Raw genomic sequence first — 15,115 nt, forward strand, 5'->3', positions numbered from 1 at the left:
ATCAGCTAGAAGATGGAAGAATAGTCATACCAGCATCACTAGCGGTAGAAATTGTCCAAAACTATCACAACGGGACACATTCTGGGAGAGACAGTACAGAAGAATCTCTCAGAAAACATTTCTACATACCAAGATTGTCCAACTTGACTCAGGCCATTGTACGAAGATGTGTAACGTGTGCTAAAAATAATGCAAGACAAGGACCAGTAAAGCCACCAGGAGTCCAGTTTATGGGGGGACTCCCCATGTCCGATTTACAAATTGACTTTACAGTGATGCCTAAGTCGGGTGGACATCGTTACCTGCTGGTAATTGTGTGCACCTATTCAGGCTGGGTAGAAGCATGTCCTACTCGTACTGAGAAAGCAGGAGAAGTTGTGAGATTCCTGTTACGAGAAATAATACCCCGATATGGACTACCCTGCTCTATAGGATCGGACAATGGTCCAGCTTTTGTTCACCAGTGCCTACAGCAGCTGACTCATATGCTTGGTATAAAGTGGAGGCTTCATACTGCATATATACCCCATACTGCATATAGACCCCAGAGTTCTGGTAAGGTAGAGAGAATGAATAGAACTATTAAGAATCAGTTGGCTAAAATGTGTCAGGAAACCCAACTTAAGTGGAACGTTCTCTTACCCATAGCTCTATTGCGAATCCGCAGTACCCCTACCAGAAGGATGGGCCTCTCTCCTTTTGAAATCATGTATGGGCGACCACCTCCCGTACTTGGTAACTTAAGGGGGGATTTGAGTCAGTTGGGAGAAGGAATTACCCGGCAGCAGGTTGTAGAGTTGGGTAAGACTATGGAGGAGGTACAGAAATGGGTACAAGATAGATTACCTGTGAATATTTATCCCCCTGTTCATAGTTACCATCCAGGAGACCAAGTGTGGATTAAAGAGTGGAATAATGTACCGTTAGGGCCCAAGTGGAGAGGTCCTTATGTTGTTCTTTTGTCTACCCCTACAGCGATAAAAGTAGCCGAAGTGACTCCGTGGATACATCACTCCAGGGTTAAACCAGCAGCAGTCGATTCTTGGCAAGTTACAGCAGATCCAGAGAATCCCTGCAAGATCCGGTTAAAACGCACTACTCAGTCGGAGTAACGAGGAACCTTGTGGATTATAAATTTTATTGTTACAGGGATTTGGTGAAGTGAGTGTTTAGACGGCCATAATAAAGCCTGTCCGCTCACCAACATATAGTGTATAAGCCAGGGAAAGTCTCGAAGGGACTCCTGTGAAGACGAGCAGAACTCCATTCCCTGCAGCCCTTACATCCTGGAAGCTGAGGTGCCTTCGCACGGACGAAGACTGAGGATGACGGCGAAAGATGTGTTTTTGATAGTGTTTATTTATGTGTGTTTTTATATTCAGGAAGGTAGAGGTACCGACACTCCTAGCTGTGAGGTATGCATTAAGACTACAAGAACAGGTAACCATATTTCCCAAACCCTAATTTGGCATTCACAATACGAGTGTAAAGGAGATGTATCCAGATGTAGATACCTTAATATAGAATATAGTGTGTGCCATTTAGGAGTAGGAGAACCTAAGTGCTTCAGTCCAGAGTATCAACCTCGTACAATTTGGTTGACTCTCAGGAATGGAGATCCTCAGGGGACCCTAATTAATAAGACGGTGTTAGAATCCGTATATTCTTCGGGTGTTCTGCTATTTGATGCATGTAAGGCGATATCAAGTGGTAGAAAGCCGTGGAATGTATGTGGGGATCTTAGATGGGAGAGGACGTATGGGTCTAACGATAAATATATTTGTCCCAGTAGTAAAAATAAATATGTGAGTCCTAGATGCCCAAATAGAGAATATAACTTTTGCCCATATTGGTCTTGTGTGGGGTGGGCAACTTGGGGACAGACAGTAGACAAGGACATGATAGTGACTAAGTTGCCTACCAGCCCATATTGTAAGTCTATGGAATGCAATCCAGTCCATATACTTATAAATAACCCCGACAAGTTCTTAGACAAGTATGGTAATTTATTTCGGTTTCAAATATATGGGACGGGTTTAGATCCTGGGACAGTATTGTTTATAGGAATAGAGACTGATACGGTATCCTCCCAGACTCATCAAGTATACCCAGGGCCGGCCTTAGGCATTTTGACACCCTGTGCGAAAAATCTTCACAGCGCCCCCCCCTCCCCCCCCCGTCATCCATGTATGCTGTAATGTTTGTGTTGTCTGTGTATGTGATAGTAGGTGTGATGACTGTGTGTGATATGTATGCTATGTGTGATATTTGTAATGGGTGTATTAACAGTGTGTGATATGCGTGTATTGGTTGTATGTGACACACACACACACACACACACAGGCAGACAGTCTCACACACACACACAGACACACACAGAGGCAGACAGTCAGTCATACACACAGACACAGACAGTAATACACACAGACACACACAGAGGCAGACAGTCATACACACAGACACACACAGGCAGACAGCCATACAGCCATACACACAGAGGCAGACAGCCATACACACAGAGGCAGTCATACACACAGAGGCAGTCATACACACAATCACACACACAGAGGCAGACAGTCATACACACAGAGGCAGACAGTCATACACACAGAGGCAGACAGTCATACACACAGACACACACACAGAGGCAGACAGTAATACACACAGACACACAGTGGCAGACAGTCATATACACACACACACACACACACACAGGCAGACAGTCTCACACACACAGGCAGACAGTCAGTCATACACACAGACACAGACAGTAATACACACAGAGGCAGACAGTAATACACACAGACACACACAGAGGCAGACAGTCATACACACAGACACACACAGAGGCAGACAGTCATACACAGACACACACACACAGGCAGACAGTCATACACAGACACACACACACAGGCAGACAGTCATACACACAGACACACACAGGCAGACAGTCATACACACACAGACAGTAATAAACACAGGCAGAGAGTCACAGTTACCTGGCTCCTGGTGACTGTTTGGTGGGGAAGCAGGGACTCCTTCCTGCTTCCCCTGCAGCAGTTTTCCGGCGCTTTTAGCTCCGCCCCCGCCGCACGGTAAGCTCCGCCCCCGCTGCAAATTTAAAAAAATTTTTTTTTTTTTTTTTTTTTAAATCCACGGCGCCCCCTGCTCCATGGCGCCCTGTGCGGCCGCACAGCTCGCACACCCCTAAGGCCGGCCCTGAGTATACCATTCCTTTTATGAAGAGATGAGCATAGATAATAAGATCCCCCATAATGCTAAAAACCTGTTCATCGATTTAGCTGAAAGTATTGCCGGTAGTCTTAATGTTACCAACTGCTATGTGTGTGGAGGTACTAACATGGGAGACCAATGGCCTTGGGAAGCAAAGGAGGTAATGTCCGGTTCTGAGGCAGTTGACCAATTAATATCTACACTAGCCGATTATCATACGAGTGTTAGAGGTAAATCTGAGTGGAGATTAAAGACCTCCATCATAGGTTATGTTTGCATAGCAAGGAAAGGAATAATGTATAATACTTCTGTAGGAGAATTAACTTGTCTAGGGCAAAAAGCTTATGATGATGATACTAAGAATACAACTTGGTGGTCGGCTTCAAATGTCTCAGAACCATCTAACCCGTTTGCTAGATACGCCAATTTAAAGGATGTGTGGTTTGATCTATCCATCACATCTACCTGGAGAGCCCCAGCAAATTTGTACTGGATCTGTGGTAAGAAAGCCTATTCGGAGTTGCCACAGGACTGGGAAGGGGCATGTGTGTTGGGTATGCTCAAACCATCCTTCTTCTTGTTACCTATTGAAACAGGTGAGACTTTGGGTGTTAAAGTATATGATGTGAATCATAGGAAGAAAAGGGGACCCATAGAGATAGGCACCTGGGAAGATGATGAATGGCCTCCCCAGCATATTATAGATTATTATGGGCCAGCCACGTGGGCAGAAGATGGTACCTTTGGTTATAGAACCCCTATTTATATGCTCAACCGTATTATAAGATTACAGGCGGTGGTTGAGATTATTACTAACGAGACATCACAAGCACTCAATCTTCTAGCGAAGCATAATACCAGGATGAGGACAGCAGTCTACCAAAATAGATTAGCCTTGGATTACCTTTTGGCAGTAGAGGGAGGTGTATGTGGGAAGTTTAACCTGAGCAATTGCTGTCTTCAAATAGATGACGAAGGGCAAGCAATAGCTGAGCTTACTAGCCATATGGTTAAACTAGCGCATGTGCCTACTCAGGTATGGAAAGGGTATAATCCAAGTAGTTGGTTTGGTAGCTGGTATGAGTGGTTTGGAGGGCTTAAGGCAGTGGTAGGTGGAGTCCTACTGATTTTAATGTTGTGTCTACTCCTGCCGTGTCTTATACCCTTAGTAGTTAGGTCTGTGCAAAGCCTGATAGAAAATATAGCAGAGAGGAAGGCTGCTGCACAGATAATGGCAATTTATAAATATGAGGCTCTAGATCAGGGAGAACCAATGCAGGAAGATGAATGTTGAAGATTCACATCATAAGTTAAGTCTGGTCTGGTTCAAGGTAACTTGCGGTGTATGCAAACCGAGGTTAAGTGATGCCTCAAGTAATTGTGAAATATCAAGAGGCATCAAAGGGGGGAATGTGGTGGAATCTCGGTAAAAATAAATTTAGTAGGCCGAGATTACCACGTGGCATGTGTACGTGCATATGCTGACGTATCGATCAGTTGGTTGCACGAGGCAAGATACGATCAGTAGTGTACGGAGCATGTGCAAGAATACAGGATGTAGTATTCCCCTCCTCCATTGTGCTGGACAGGCCATGCGGTCAAGCAGGAAGTTAATTCTTATTTGTGTTGATTGGTCAAGAGAATGTGCGGGTGGAGCTTAATATGGGAGGAGTTATGTGCCTATATAAGGAGCCTGCACTATTGTCCGGGGCTCAGAACTTGTTGTATTTTGGTGACGCTAGTCCCTCTGAGTCCCGATCGGTGATCCAATAAAGAATCTCTTCCTTCCTGAAGAAACCTGTGTCCATCTCTCTGTGCTTCGCTTCCGTCAGTTTCTCCGGTATCAAAAATACATTTTTAGAAACTGAAAGCAACGCTGAATCCAACGCTGGAAGCAATGTTTGTGGTTAAACCAATCGTGAACGGTTTAACCCTTTCAGGTAAGAAAGCACCTTTTTGATGAAGTTGTTATGGTGCATGGAGTGTTTCAAAATGGCTGTACTGAAAAAAATTCTTCAAGTCAACTTTCCTTTTTTTAATGCTCTGGCCTTAAATTTCACTTTGAATTCTCACTTCAGTGAATAACCCTGATAGCCTGACATTTAATGCATCCCTGCCTGAATCCCCAAAAGGGTTAAAACCGCAACTATTCAGTAGCAGCTGAAATACATAGACAAGTGCTCTTTGTTTTGGTATGGCTAATGTAATGCTGAAAGGTTTATGCTAATGTTTCCATTAGCCATGTTTGATGTGTGCGAGATAAGGTACAAAGCAAACACGAGGAACTGTTTAATGTATGTTACTGTAAACTAGTAAAGATTCCATCTCATTTAATGCAGTAAGGCGCTACATGGCTACAGGTTTTTGCTGACAAAATCTCACGGTGCCAATAGTAAATGTCAACTTTTAGTAGTGCCTGTTTAAATACCCACGTGTGTGTGGGTTGGGGGAACACAGCTAGGGAGATTAAGGTGGTAAAATATTTAATGGAGAGTAAAGAGCTTTATCATTATCCTCACACCATCAACAAGGCATCAGCTACAGAGAGCCAGGTTAAATAATGGTCATCAAGAGAGCATACCTCTCATTTGTCTCTCTTTCTCATATGGAAAGGGATACCTTCATCCCATGGAGTATGTAAGTAAAAGCTAAGGTTCCTCGCACACAGCACATAGGCTGAATGAACTGCCTAAGCTGAAAGCACACAGGATATGTTTTTTTCTAGTTTAAAGTTCTCCACACTAATATTGTAAACTTCCCTGATCTGAGGCACCCAAGCCGCAAAAAAATGCATCTAATCTAGTTCCCTATGTCTGAGGTGTTTAGGCTAGTTCATCTATGTGAGGTACCCAGGATGGTGAATGTCAAAAAAGTCACAACCTTGGTTAGAGGGGAAAAAAAAAATTTAGAAAAAAAAGTCAAATTTGATGTAATTATCCTACACAAACAATTAAACAAGGTTAATACAATATATGATTTTTTACTGACAACAAAATGTATATATGAGGGTGTTGCACAAATGTGAAAAAAACCCGATAATTTATCAATTTTCTTAATGAAATTCAGGCCTTTACATACAAAACATGACGTGTAAAGATTGAGAACACCTTATATAACACTGTGCCATTAGATGTATATTCATTGCTATGAATATGTTCTCTACTGTGTAAACTAGGAAATCCATCTGCTGATATCACTACTGATATTAGCCCAGGGAATTTCTTAGGGTTAGGATTAGGGGAGGGTTAGGATTAGGGGTAGGTGTCAGGATTACTAGTTGATCCAGCACGTAGAACTGTATCACACCTAGGACTAAAAGGTAACATCTTACCGGGCCTTAGAATGGCCGGACTTATCGTACCAGAGAATAGTCAGAATACTTGCCGAGGTCGGGGACACAGAATGAGGCACAACGATGAGGGAAAGCCATAAGTCAAGGATACCAGAATACAGGGAAGTCAAACAAAGCCAAAGTCAAATACCAGAAATAAATACTCAGGAACACACTCTCGGATAACCACTAAGGGATACCACGACAGGGCAATGAGCTGAAGGAATAGATAAGTTTAAATACCCCTCTTTTGGATCCGTTTAGCCGTGACTGGCCTTTGACCCCAGAACGTGCGTGTGCGTCCTTTGCGTGACGTCATGCGCACATCGACGTCGTCTATGCTGTGGGCGGACGTGGGGCTACAAATTGGTGTAGATCCACAACGGCTGGCGTACACCATCATGCTGCAGGTGTCGGACATATTGACGCATGGCCGCTGAATGGCATTACCGCACTTGTTGGCAAGGCAATTACTATCGATGTCACAATGTGAGGATGAATATGTTACAGTAGGGTTAGGATTAGGGATAAGGTTAGGAGAATGGCTAAGATAACATTTGTCTGTGACTTATTCCCCTGTGACTTTTTTCCTGCATTCTGCAGACCAACTTCCTGTATCTGACAGGAGGCACCCAATCCTCCTCTAACAGAGGCACCCAATCTTATCTTGTCCTCAGTCTATAGGTTACACTTTTCCTAAACGTTGATGCAAAATGGATTAGCGAATGTCATATGTCGTCCGATTCACAAGGGTTGCTGCATATCTGAGTAAAATAATTGAAAAAAAAAATGCAAAAAAAGGGGGAATGTTCCAGTTGTGATTCAGATTTTTAAAATCATGCAATGAGATATAACCCTGGTGCTGGACTTTTCCCAATGTTAAACAATAAGATGTTGAGAAAGCACCAAGGTGGTGCGAAACACGTCCAGGGCTTTATTACTCAACCTTTTCACTCGGGTAGCTGTGTGGGTGGTCTCACCCCTCTCTGGCACCTGCAGGTAGTACTGTTTTTCACTATATATTTTTTCATTTTTTTTCTTCCAATGTTTCCCCAAATTTGCTTCTTATACTTGAAAACCTATGCCACTTCAACACACCATGTAGTTTGTATAATACAGGTGATACTCGAAAAATTAGAATATCGTGCAAAAGTTCATTTATTTCAGTAATGCAACATAAAAGGGGAAACTAATCTATGAGATAGGCGAATTACATGCAAAGCAAGATAGTTCAAGCTGTGATTTGTCATAAGTGCGATGATTATGGCTTACAGCTCATGAAAACCCCAAATTCACAATCTCAGTAAATTAGAATATTGTGAAAAGGTGCAATATTCTAGGCTCACAGTGTTCCACTCGAATCAGCTAAGTAAGCCATAACACCTGCAAAGGGTTTCTGAGCCTTTAAATGGTCTCTCAGTCTGGTTCAGTAGGAATCACAATCATGGGGAAGACTGCTGACCTGACAGTTGTGCAGAAAACCATCATTCCCTCCATAAGGAGGGAAAGCCTCAAAAGGTAATTGCGAATAGAAAGTTGTGTGGAAGAAAAAGGTGCACAAGCAGCAGGGATGACCACAGCCTGGAGAGGATTGTCAGGAAAACGCCATTCAAAAGTGTTGGGGACTTTCACAAGGAGTGGACTGAGGCTGGAGTCAGTGCATCAAGAGCCACCACACACAGACGGATCCTGGACATGGGCTTCAGATATTGTATTCCTCTTGTCAAGCCGCTCCTGAACAACAAACGTCAGAAGCGTCTTACCTGGGCTAAAGAAAAACAGACCTGGTCTGTTGCTCAGTGGTCTAAAGTCCTCTTTTCTGATGAGAGCAACTTTTGCATCTCAGTTGGAAACCAAGGACCCAGAGTCTGGAGAAAGAATGGAGAGGCACACACTGCAAGATACTTCAAGTCCAGTGTGAAGTTTCCACAGTCTGTGTTGATTTGGGGAGCCATGTCATCTGCTGGTGTTGGTTCACTGTGCTTCATTAAGTCCAGGGTCAACCCAGCCGTCTACCAGATTTTGGAGCACTACATGCTTCCTTCCGCAGATGAGCTTCATGGGGATGCTGACTTCATTTTCCAGCAGGACTTGGCACCTGCCCACACTGCCAAATGCACCAAAGCCTGGTTCAATGACCGTGGGATTACTGTGCTTGATTGGCCAGCAAACTCGCCTGACCTGAACCCCACAGAGAATCTTTGGGGCATTGCCAAGAGAAAGATGAGGTTCTGTCCGTACTCCCACCTCTGATGCTCGCCTTCAAGATATCTCGAGGGCTGCACCGTTCCTGTGGAACTCGCTTCCCTCCTCCGTTAGATGCTCACCCAGTCTCCACTCCTTCAAAAAGTCGTTAAAAACCTACTTCTTCAAAGCGTATCAATTAAACTGTTAATAGCTCCTGACTGATTCCTCTTCTGCAACTGCCACTAGTCTAATACTATCCTTACCCTTTTGTGTCATTTTACCCCACTCCCTCCAGCATGTAAGCTCATTGAGCAGGGCCCTCAACCCCTCTGTTCCTGTGTGTCCAACTTGTCTAGTTACAACTACATGTCTGTTCGTCCACCCATTGTAAAACGCTGCAGACTTTGATGGCGCTATATAAATAACATAATAATAATAATAATAATAATAATGAGACCGAACAATGCAGAAGAACTGAAGGCCACTATTGAAGCACCCTGGTCTTCCATAACACCTCAGCAATGCCAGTGTCTGATAGCTTCCATGCCACGCCATCTTGAACTATCTTGCTTTTCTCTCATAGATTAGTTTCCCCTTTTACGTTGCATTACTGAAATAAATTAACTTTTGCACAATATTCAAATTTTTTGAGTATCACCTGTATGTCATACATGTACAACATGCAGTAATGAGGGCTGCCATGACAGTTTGATGCCACGTACTTATAGTCTACATATATTTTTTTTTACTAATAAAAGTGAACTTTTTTCATATTCCCTTTTTTTCCTGTGACTTATTTGGGGATTACCCATGTTTGTACGGACTATTGTTTATCTTTTTACACTCTTCCTACCTCAGTTCCAAACTAGACAATGTGTCCACTGCTGACTTCTCCCCACCAGGGCTGTCTTTAACGCGGGGCAAAGGGGGCAGCTGCCCCGGGCCCATTTATTCCTGGGGGGCCCAAAGCGTCTGCCCCTTGAGCCCCACTGGCCCTTTAATTTTTCACAGGACCGGGCCCCTTCCCAGATAAACCGCGGCCAGACTCCTATCATTATATTTCCCGTGGGCCCTTTAATCATGAGGGCCGCGGCCGGGCCCCTAACAATGTGTTTCCCCGTGGCCGGGCTCGATCGCATTGCCTGCTGGGAGGAGTGAGTTCCATTCACTTCCTCCCGGCCAGCTAATAGAGAGCCCCGTGGGTAGGAGAAGGAAGAGGAGGAGGTGGCAGACACAAGAGGTATTCTAAAGAAGGCTGACACCCATCACCTTAGGTCAGCCTGCTCCCACTGGACCCCAGTGCACTGCAGCAAAAGTAAGAAAAAAATAATTATTATTTATATATGTACTTGTGTATGTGAAATTGTGCATATCTGTGTGTGAATGTGTACCTGTGTTTGTGTACCAATGTGCCAGAGTGTATGTGTGTGTGTGTGTCAGAGTGTATGTGTATCTGTCTGTATGTGTGTTTGTGTGTCTGTGTGTCACAGTGTATGTGTACCTATGTGTCTGTGTTTGTATGTATTTGTGTGTCAGAGTACATGTGTACCTGTGTGTCAGAATGTGTGTATCTGTGTGTCATAGTGCATGTGTACCTGTGTGTCAGTGTTTGTGTATCTGTGTCTGTGTATCTGTGTGTCAGTGTATGTGTATCTGTATGTCGGTGTATGTGTATCTGTGTGTCAGAGTGTCTGTGTACCTGTGTCATAGTGTATGTTTACCTGTTTGTCAGAGTATATGTGTACCTGTGTTTGTATGTACCTATGTGTCCGTGTTTGTATGTACTTGTGTGTCAGTGTGTATATGTATGTCTTTATATCTGTGTATGTATGTGTACATGTGTGTTTATATACCTGTATGTATGTTTAGCTGTGCGTCAGTATATTTGCTTTTGCATGTGTATCTATTTGTCAGTGTTTTCTTGCTCCTGTGTATCTGTGTGTTTCTGAGTGTGTGTGTGCATACCTGTGCATGTGGCAGTGCATACATCCCAGTATTTCAATGCCAACACTGCACACAAATACACCCCTGCACCTGTGTATGTAAGGGTGTATCTGTGTGTGGCAATACATACACCCCTGCATGTTCAACACTGCACACATACACTCATGTCACCCTCCACACAATGCCACCCCTTTCACCCAACAAAACTATAGTCACCCAGACGACTTCAGCTCAATTAAGTATTTTGGGTGCCAGGTCCATCAGGTTTTAACCCTTCAGATGCAAACATAGCAGTTTCAGAGAAATTGCTATGTTTACATTTGGGGTTAATCCAGCCTCTAGTGGCTGTCTTCTGGACAGCCACTAGCGGCACATCTGCGACGCTGGAGGCATATTATGCCTCCATTACGCAGAGCGTCCATAAGAAAGCATTGAGAAATGCTTTCCTATGGACACTTTGAATGCGCGCTTGGCACTTGCTGCGCATGCGCATTTGGCTCCGCTGATGTCGGACATGAGAGCTGACGTCGGCGGGGAAGGAGAGGTCTCCAGCGCAGAGGGAGCCCGGCGCTGGATTAAAGTAAGTAACTGAAGGGGTTTTAACCCCTTCAGCGCCACGGGAGGGGGACCCTGTGGGTGGGGGCACCCTCAGGGCACTATAGTGTCAGGAAAACCTCTTTGTTTTCCTGACACTATAGTGATCCTTTAACTCCCCTAATGCTGTCACACTCACCCTCTCTCACTCTGCCACACTCACCCTATCACATTAATCCACCTAATCCTGTCACACTCACCTTCTCTCGCACTGTCACAAACACCCTTCCATGCTTTCACACTCATCCTCCATCACTCTGTCACACTCACCCCCTTTCACCCTGCCACACTCACCCAATCACATTTACCCCCAACTCTGTCACACTCATCCCCCCCAATCATGCTGTACACACCCTGTCACATGAATCAATCCATGCCTAACCATGCCACATTTATCCCAACCCTGTAACACTCACCCCGCAACCATACCACACCACCGTGTCAATTTAATGCCCCCAAGCCTGTCACACTCACTGCCCAACTTTGTCTCATTCACACCGCCCTGGCACACTCACCTTGCACAGTAACCCCTTTAAGATGGCGGGGGCCCAAGCAAATGTTTGCCTAGGGTCCAATCAATATTAAAGACAGCCCTGCTCCCCACCCAAAGAACACATGCATATTAATACATACATATCAAACTCCCTCTGCCTTAGGGTCTCATCAGACCACTGACAACATGCCTGACCCTCATTCTAAGGTTCCTCGTCTTTAACCTCTAAGTTTCTTCTGCTACAGATTCACAATATGCCCTTTACAGGCCACGCACCTTGCGTCATCAAAATGATCACGATCCATGTGTCACACCACAATGGGTCACATTTGCCATATCAGCTGATGTACCAAAAGATTCAACCTCACTTTTCACCACTGTCATTGTTTCACTACATCTGCACCACTTGGTCCTGCTAGGAAATGCTGAATTATTGAATGAAAGACTGACCTTAGAGGTACTTTGCTGGAAATAATCTGATTCTTGTTAGCTTTTTACACAAAACCTTCTGTTTTTTTGTTTTTGTTCTTTGTTGTTTTTTTTTTTGTTATACTTGCAGGGATAACACTTAGCTCTGCGTTTTATTGAATCCAGCTATTTAAAATTAAGCCATATATGAAAAAAATGTGTTGTAGGTTTCAATATCTTTAAGAAAGAAAATTTAATCTAGGGAAATAATTTGTGAGATTGATGTCACAGCTGAGACCACACACGAAGGCTACTTTTGAACCTTTCAGTTTCTTCCTGTCAACGGAAATTGTGCTCTGATTAACAGCTGTATACTACAGTGGCATCATAAAAACTGCTTAGCAAAATCTGTTTATAAAGACCCAGCAAGTGAAACAGAGATCACAAATAGATTATCTGAAACAATGCAAAGTAATGCCTATTTCATCTCAGTTTATGGATATGAGGACAGAAATCTTTGTGAATCGTTAGCAGAATGTCCAATTACAATCTACAGCTGTTGTATCATTACTGCCCCAAATGGGTATTAGAGAATTCTTGCAGGAACCCATAGAGGCAGTGAGTAGCGGGGTAGCCATTGCATAAGGGATCATTAGACCAAGCCAGACAAATGTATACAGACTACAACCAATAGGAATCTCATCCAGCCACCTACTTTGTGGTGCAATTTCTGCCAGTTGATTTTGAAAAATACAACTCACATTGTTATTACGTGCTATAATTATGCAAACAAAAAGTTGGAAGATTACCGTATAGGTAAATTACCTTATAGGTTTTATTCACCTATGGGTGTGTGTTTTTCCACTTTAAGAATAAGGGGTGCTACTCTACACGTTGTGATTATTATCAGCTATATTTGCACGTGATGGCAGGGTATACTGGGAGTTGCAGTCCAGCAACATCAAAAAGAGAGCACCAAAAAATAAGGGATGGAAATAACATTTTTCCTACTCCTGCGGACTGCGTCTCTTTTGGTAGTTCTGCCTCTGTGAACTAGAGCTCGATCTCCTAATATATTTATCTAGTATCTTTTCTATTTATCTATCTGTTCTTATGTAGAGCTAGAATTCACTTACTTTACTTACAGCCTAAAGGGAAATTATCCAGTGACACAATTGGAGAGTTGATGAAATCATTAAAACAACACTTCTAACATTACAGTGGAGGAGGTTACAGCGTTACAGCGTTACAGCATTGAAAAATGTCAAAAGCCACGGTCCTGATGGCTCGACTAACGTGTCCTGGCCCCTAGATTGATGGAACTTTTTTTATGGAATGGGATTTTACCCCTTTCAGAGATGTTAGTGATTGCAATATCAGTCGTAATGTTTGAGTCCAGTAATGTAGATGCACAATTGAAGTATTGAATTTTGTTTTAATACCTTTTCTTAATCCCGATTGAGCGTTTAGCTCAGTCGATTAGGGATAACCCTGACATCACTGGACTGAAATGTGGAGACTTGGGACTGTAAAGTTAGTCTGTTGTTGGATTTTGTCCTCTTATCTACGACAAGCTGTGTATTTTTATACATAACCTCTATGATCTGTTAAATCACTTCGCACAATTCTTCAGGTATAGATCTTTAAAATGTTCTGGGTTCAATTTTGATCCAAATAATACGTTTGTTGCTTTGGTGAATCTTGCGAGCTTCGGATTTGTTCAAATGTAATGGACTATCTAGGAGTAAAACTGTGTATGCGTCCGTCAAAAGTATGGAAATAAACAAAAATGTCTCTGATTGGTCGGGTTTATGAATTCAAGATGGTGATATTACCAAAGATTATATATATTTTTTGCCTACTCATCCCACTTATTAATGGCAATACTGACGAGCTGCAACGTTGTATAACACTAGTAGTTTGCATGTATAAATATGCTTGCGTAGCTCATTTTATGATAGTGAGATCACAATTATGTGGCGACTTATTAAGTGTTTCTTGTGATCATGTCTTAATCCAGTAACGTTCCAGAGAAAACCAGGCAACGACCGATCATCTTCCGGGGGTTCTCACACGAACACTGATGAATCTATATCCTGGCTGTTAGTGTACGAAGGTTTCCTCTGTTCGGTAGTTTATGCTTCCCAAATGTCGTTCTCATAACTGTTTGGGAAGTTGGATGGGCAGCGGTACTAGTTGACCGGGCGTTAGCGGGGTTGTGTAGCTGAAAATAGTTCCACGTCGTCGACGACCATGTATGGCTACCCGCGTTCGGGAGACAAGATGGCCGCCAATTGTTTGAACATGTGCGTTCTGTTATGCGAGCGGCGGCCACACAGGGGAAACACTTTCCTTAACAAGCAATCTACGGTTAACAGCCAGGGGTGTTAACAGGAAGGGTGTTTCTTCAAAGCTGTGAAGTTGCAGATTTCCAATATTTTAGGATTTTATCCCCAGATGCTGATGTTGTTGGGAAGTGGTGATGGTGTTGGGCAGGAAGTGAGAAAAGTCATGTACAAAACTTAAACAACTCTGGCTGGGCTACATGGGAGTTATAGTCTGCGGCAGCTGCACTGGCAGTTGACTGCAATCCCTGATTATATCTCTATTTTTTTTTTAATGGGAGCAGAAGAAATGGCTCTCGACAAAGCCACAAAAAGTGCCACAGCTCATATTTATTCAATTAATAATACTTTTTCTGGTTCACAATACTATGTGTTTTTTTAAAAATGCACGCAATTTGGATAGAAAAATAATTTGATGCCAAGAATTATAGTGCCTGAAATGAAATTGCAAAGGCTTCCATGAGACTCATATATACAATATATTTATGTCCTACAAATTTAGGCTTCACACATTTGAGAAAATATGGCAGCTCCCTTTATAGCAAATTTTCAACGATGGAAAGGTTAAAAGTCAGCTGA

At 43.2% G+C, this 15,115-nt stretch overlaps 1 protein-coding gene across 2 annotated transcripts in view; it reads left to right on the forward strand.

Annotated features, from left to right (window-relative positions):
- Positions 1-15,115, forward strand: part of ATP8A2 (ATPase phospholipid transporting 8A2) — a 673,473-nt gene that overhangs the window by 251,022 nt on the left and 407,336 nt on the right. The window lies entirely within an intron of this gene.

The sequence above is a fragment of the Pelobates fuscus genome, chromosome 1 (genome assembly GCF_036172605.1).
Source record: "Pelobates fuscus isolate aPelFus1 chromosome 1, aPelFus1.pri, whole genome shotgun sequence".
Classification (NCBI taxonomy): Eukaryota; Metazoa; Chordata; class Amphibia; order Anura; family Pelobatidae; genus Pelobates; species Pelobates fuscus.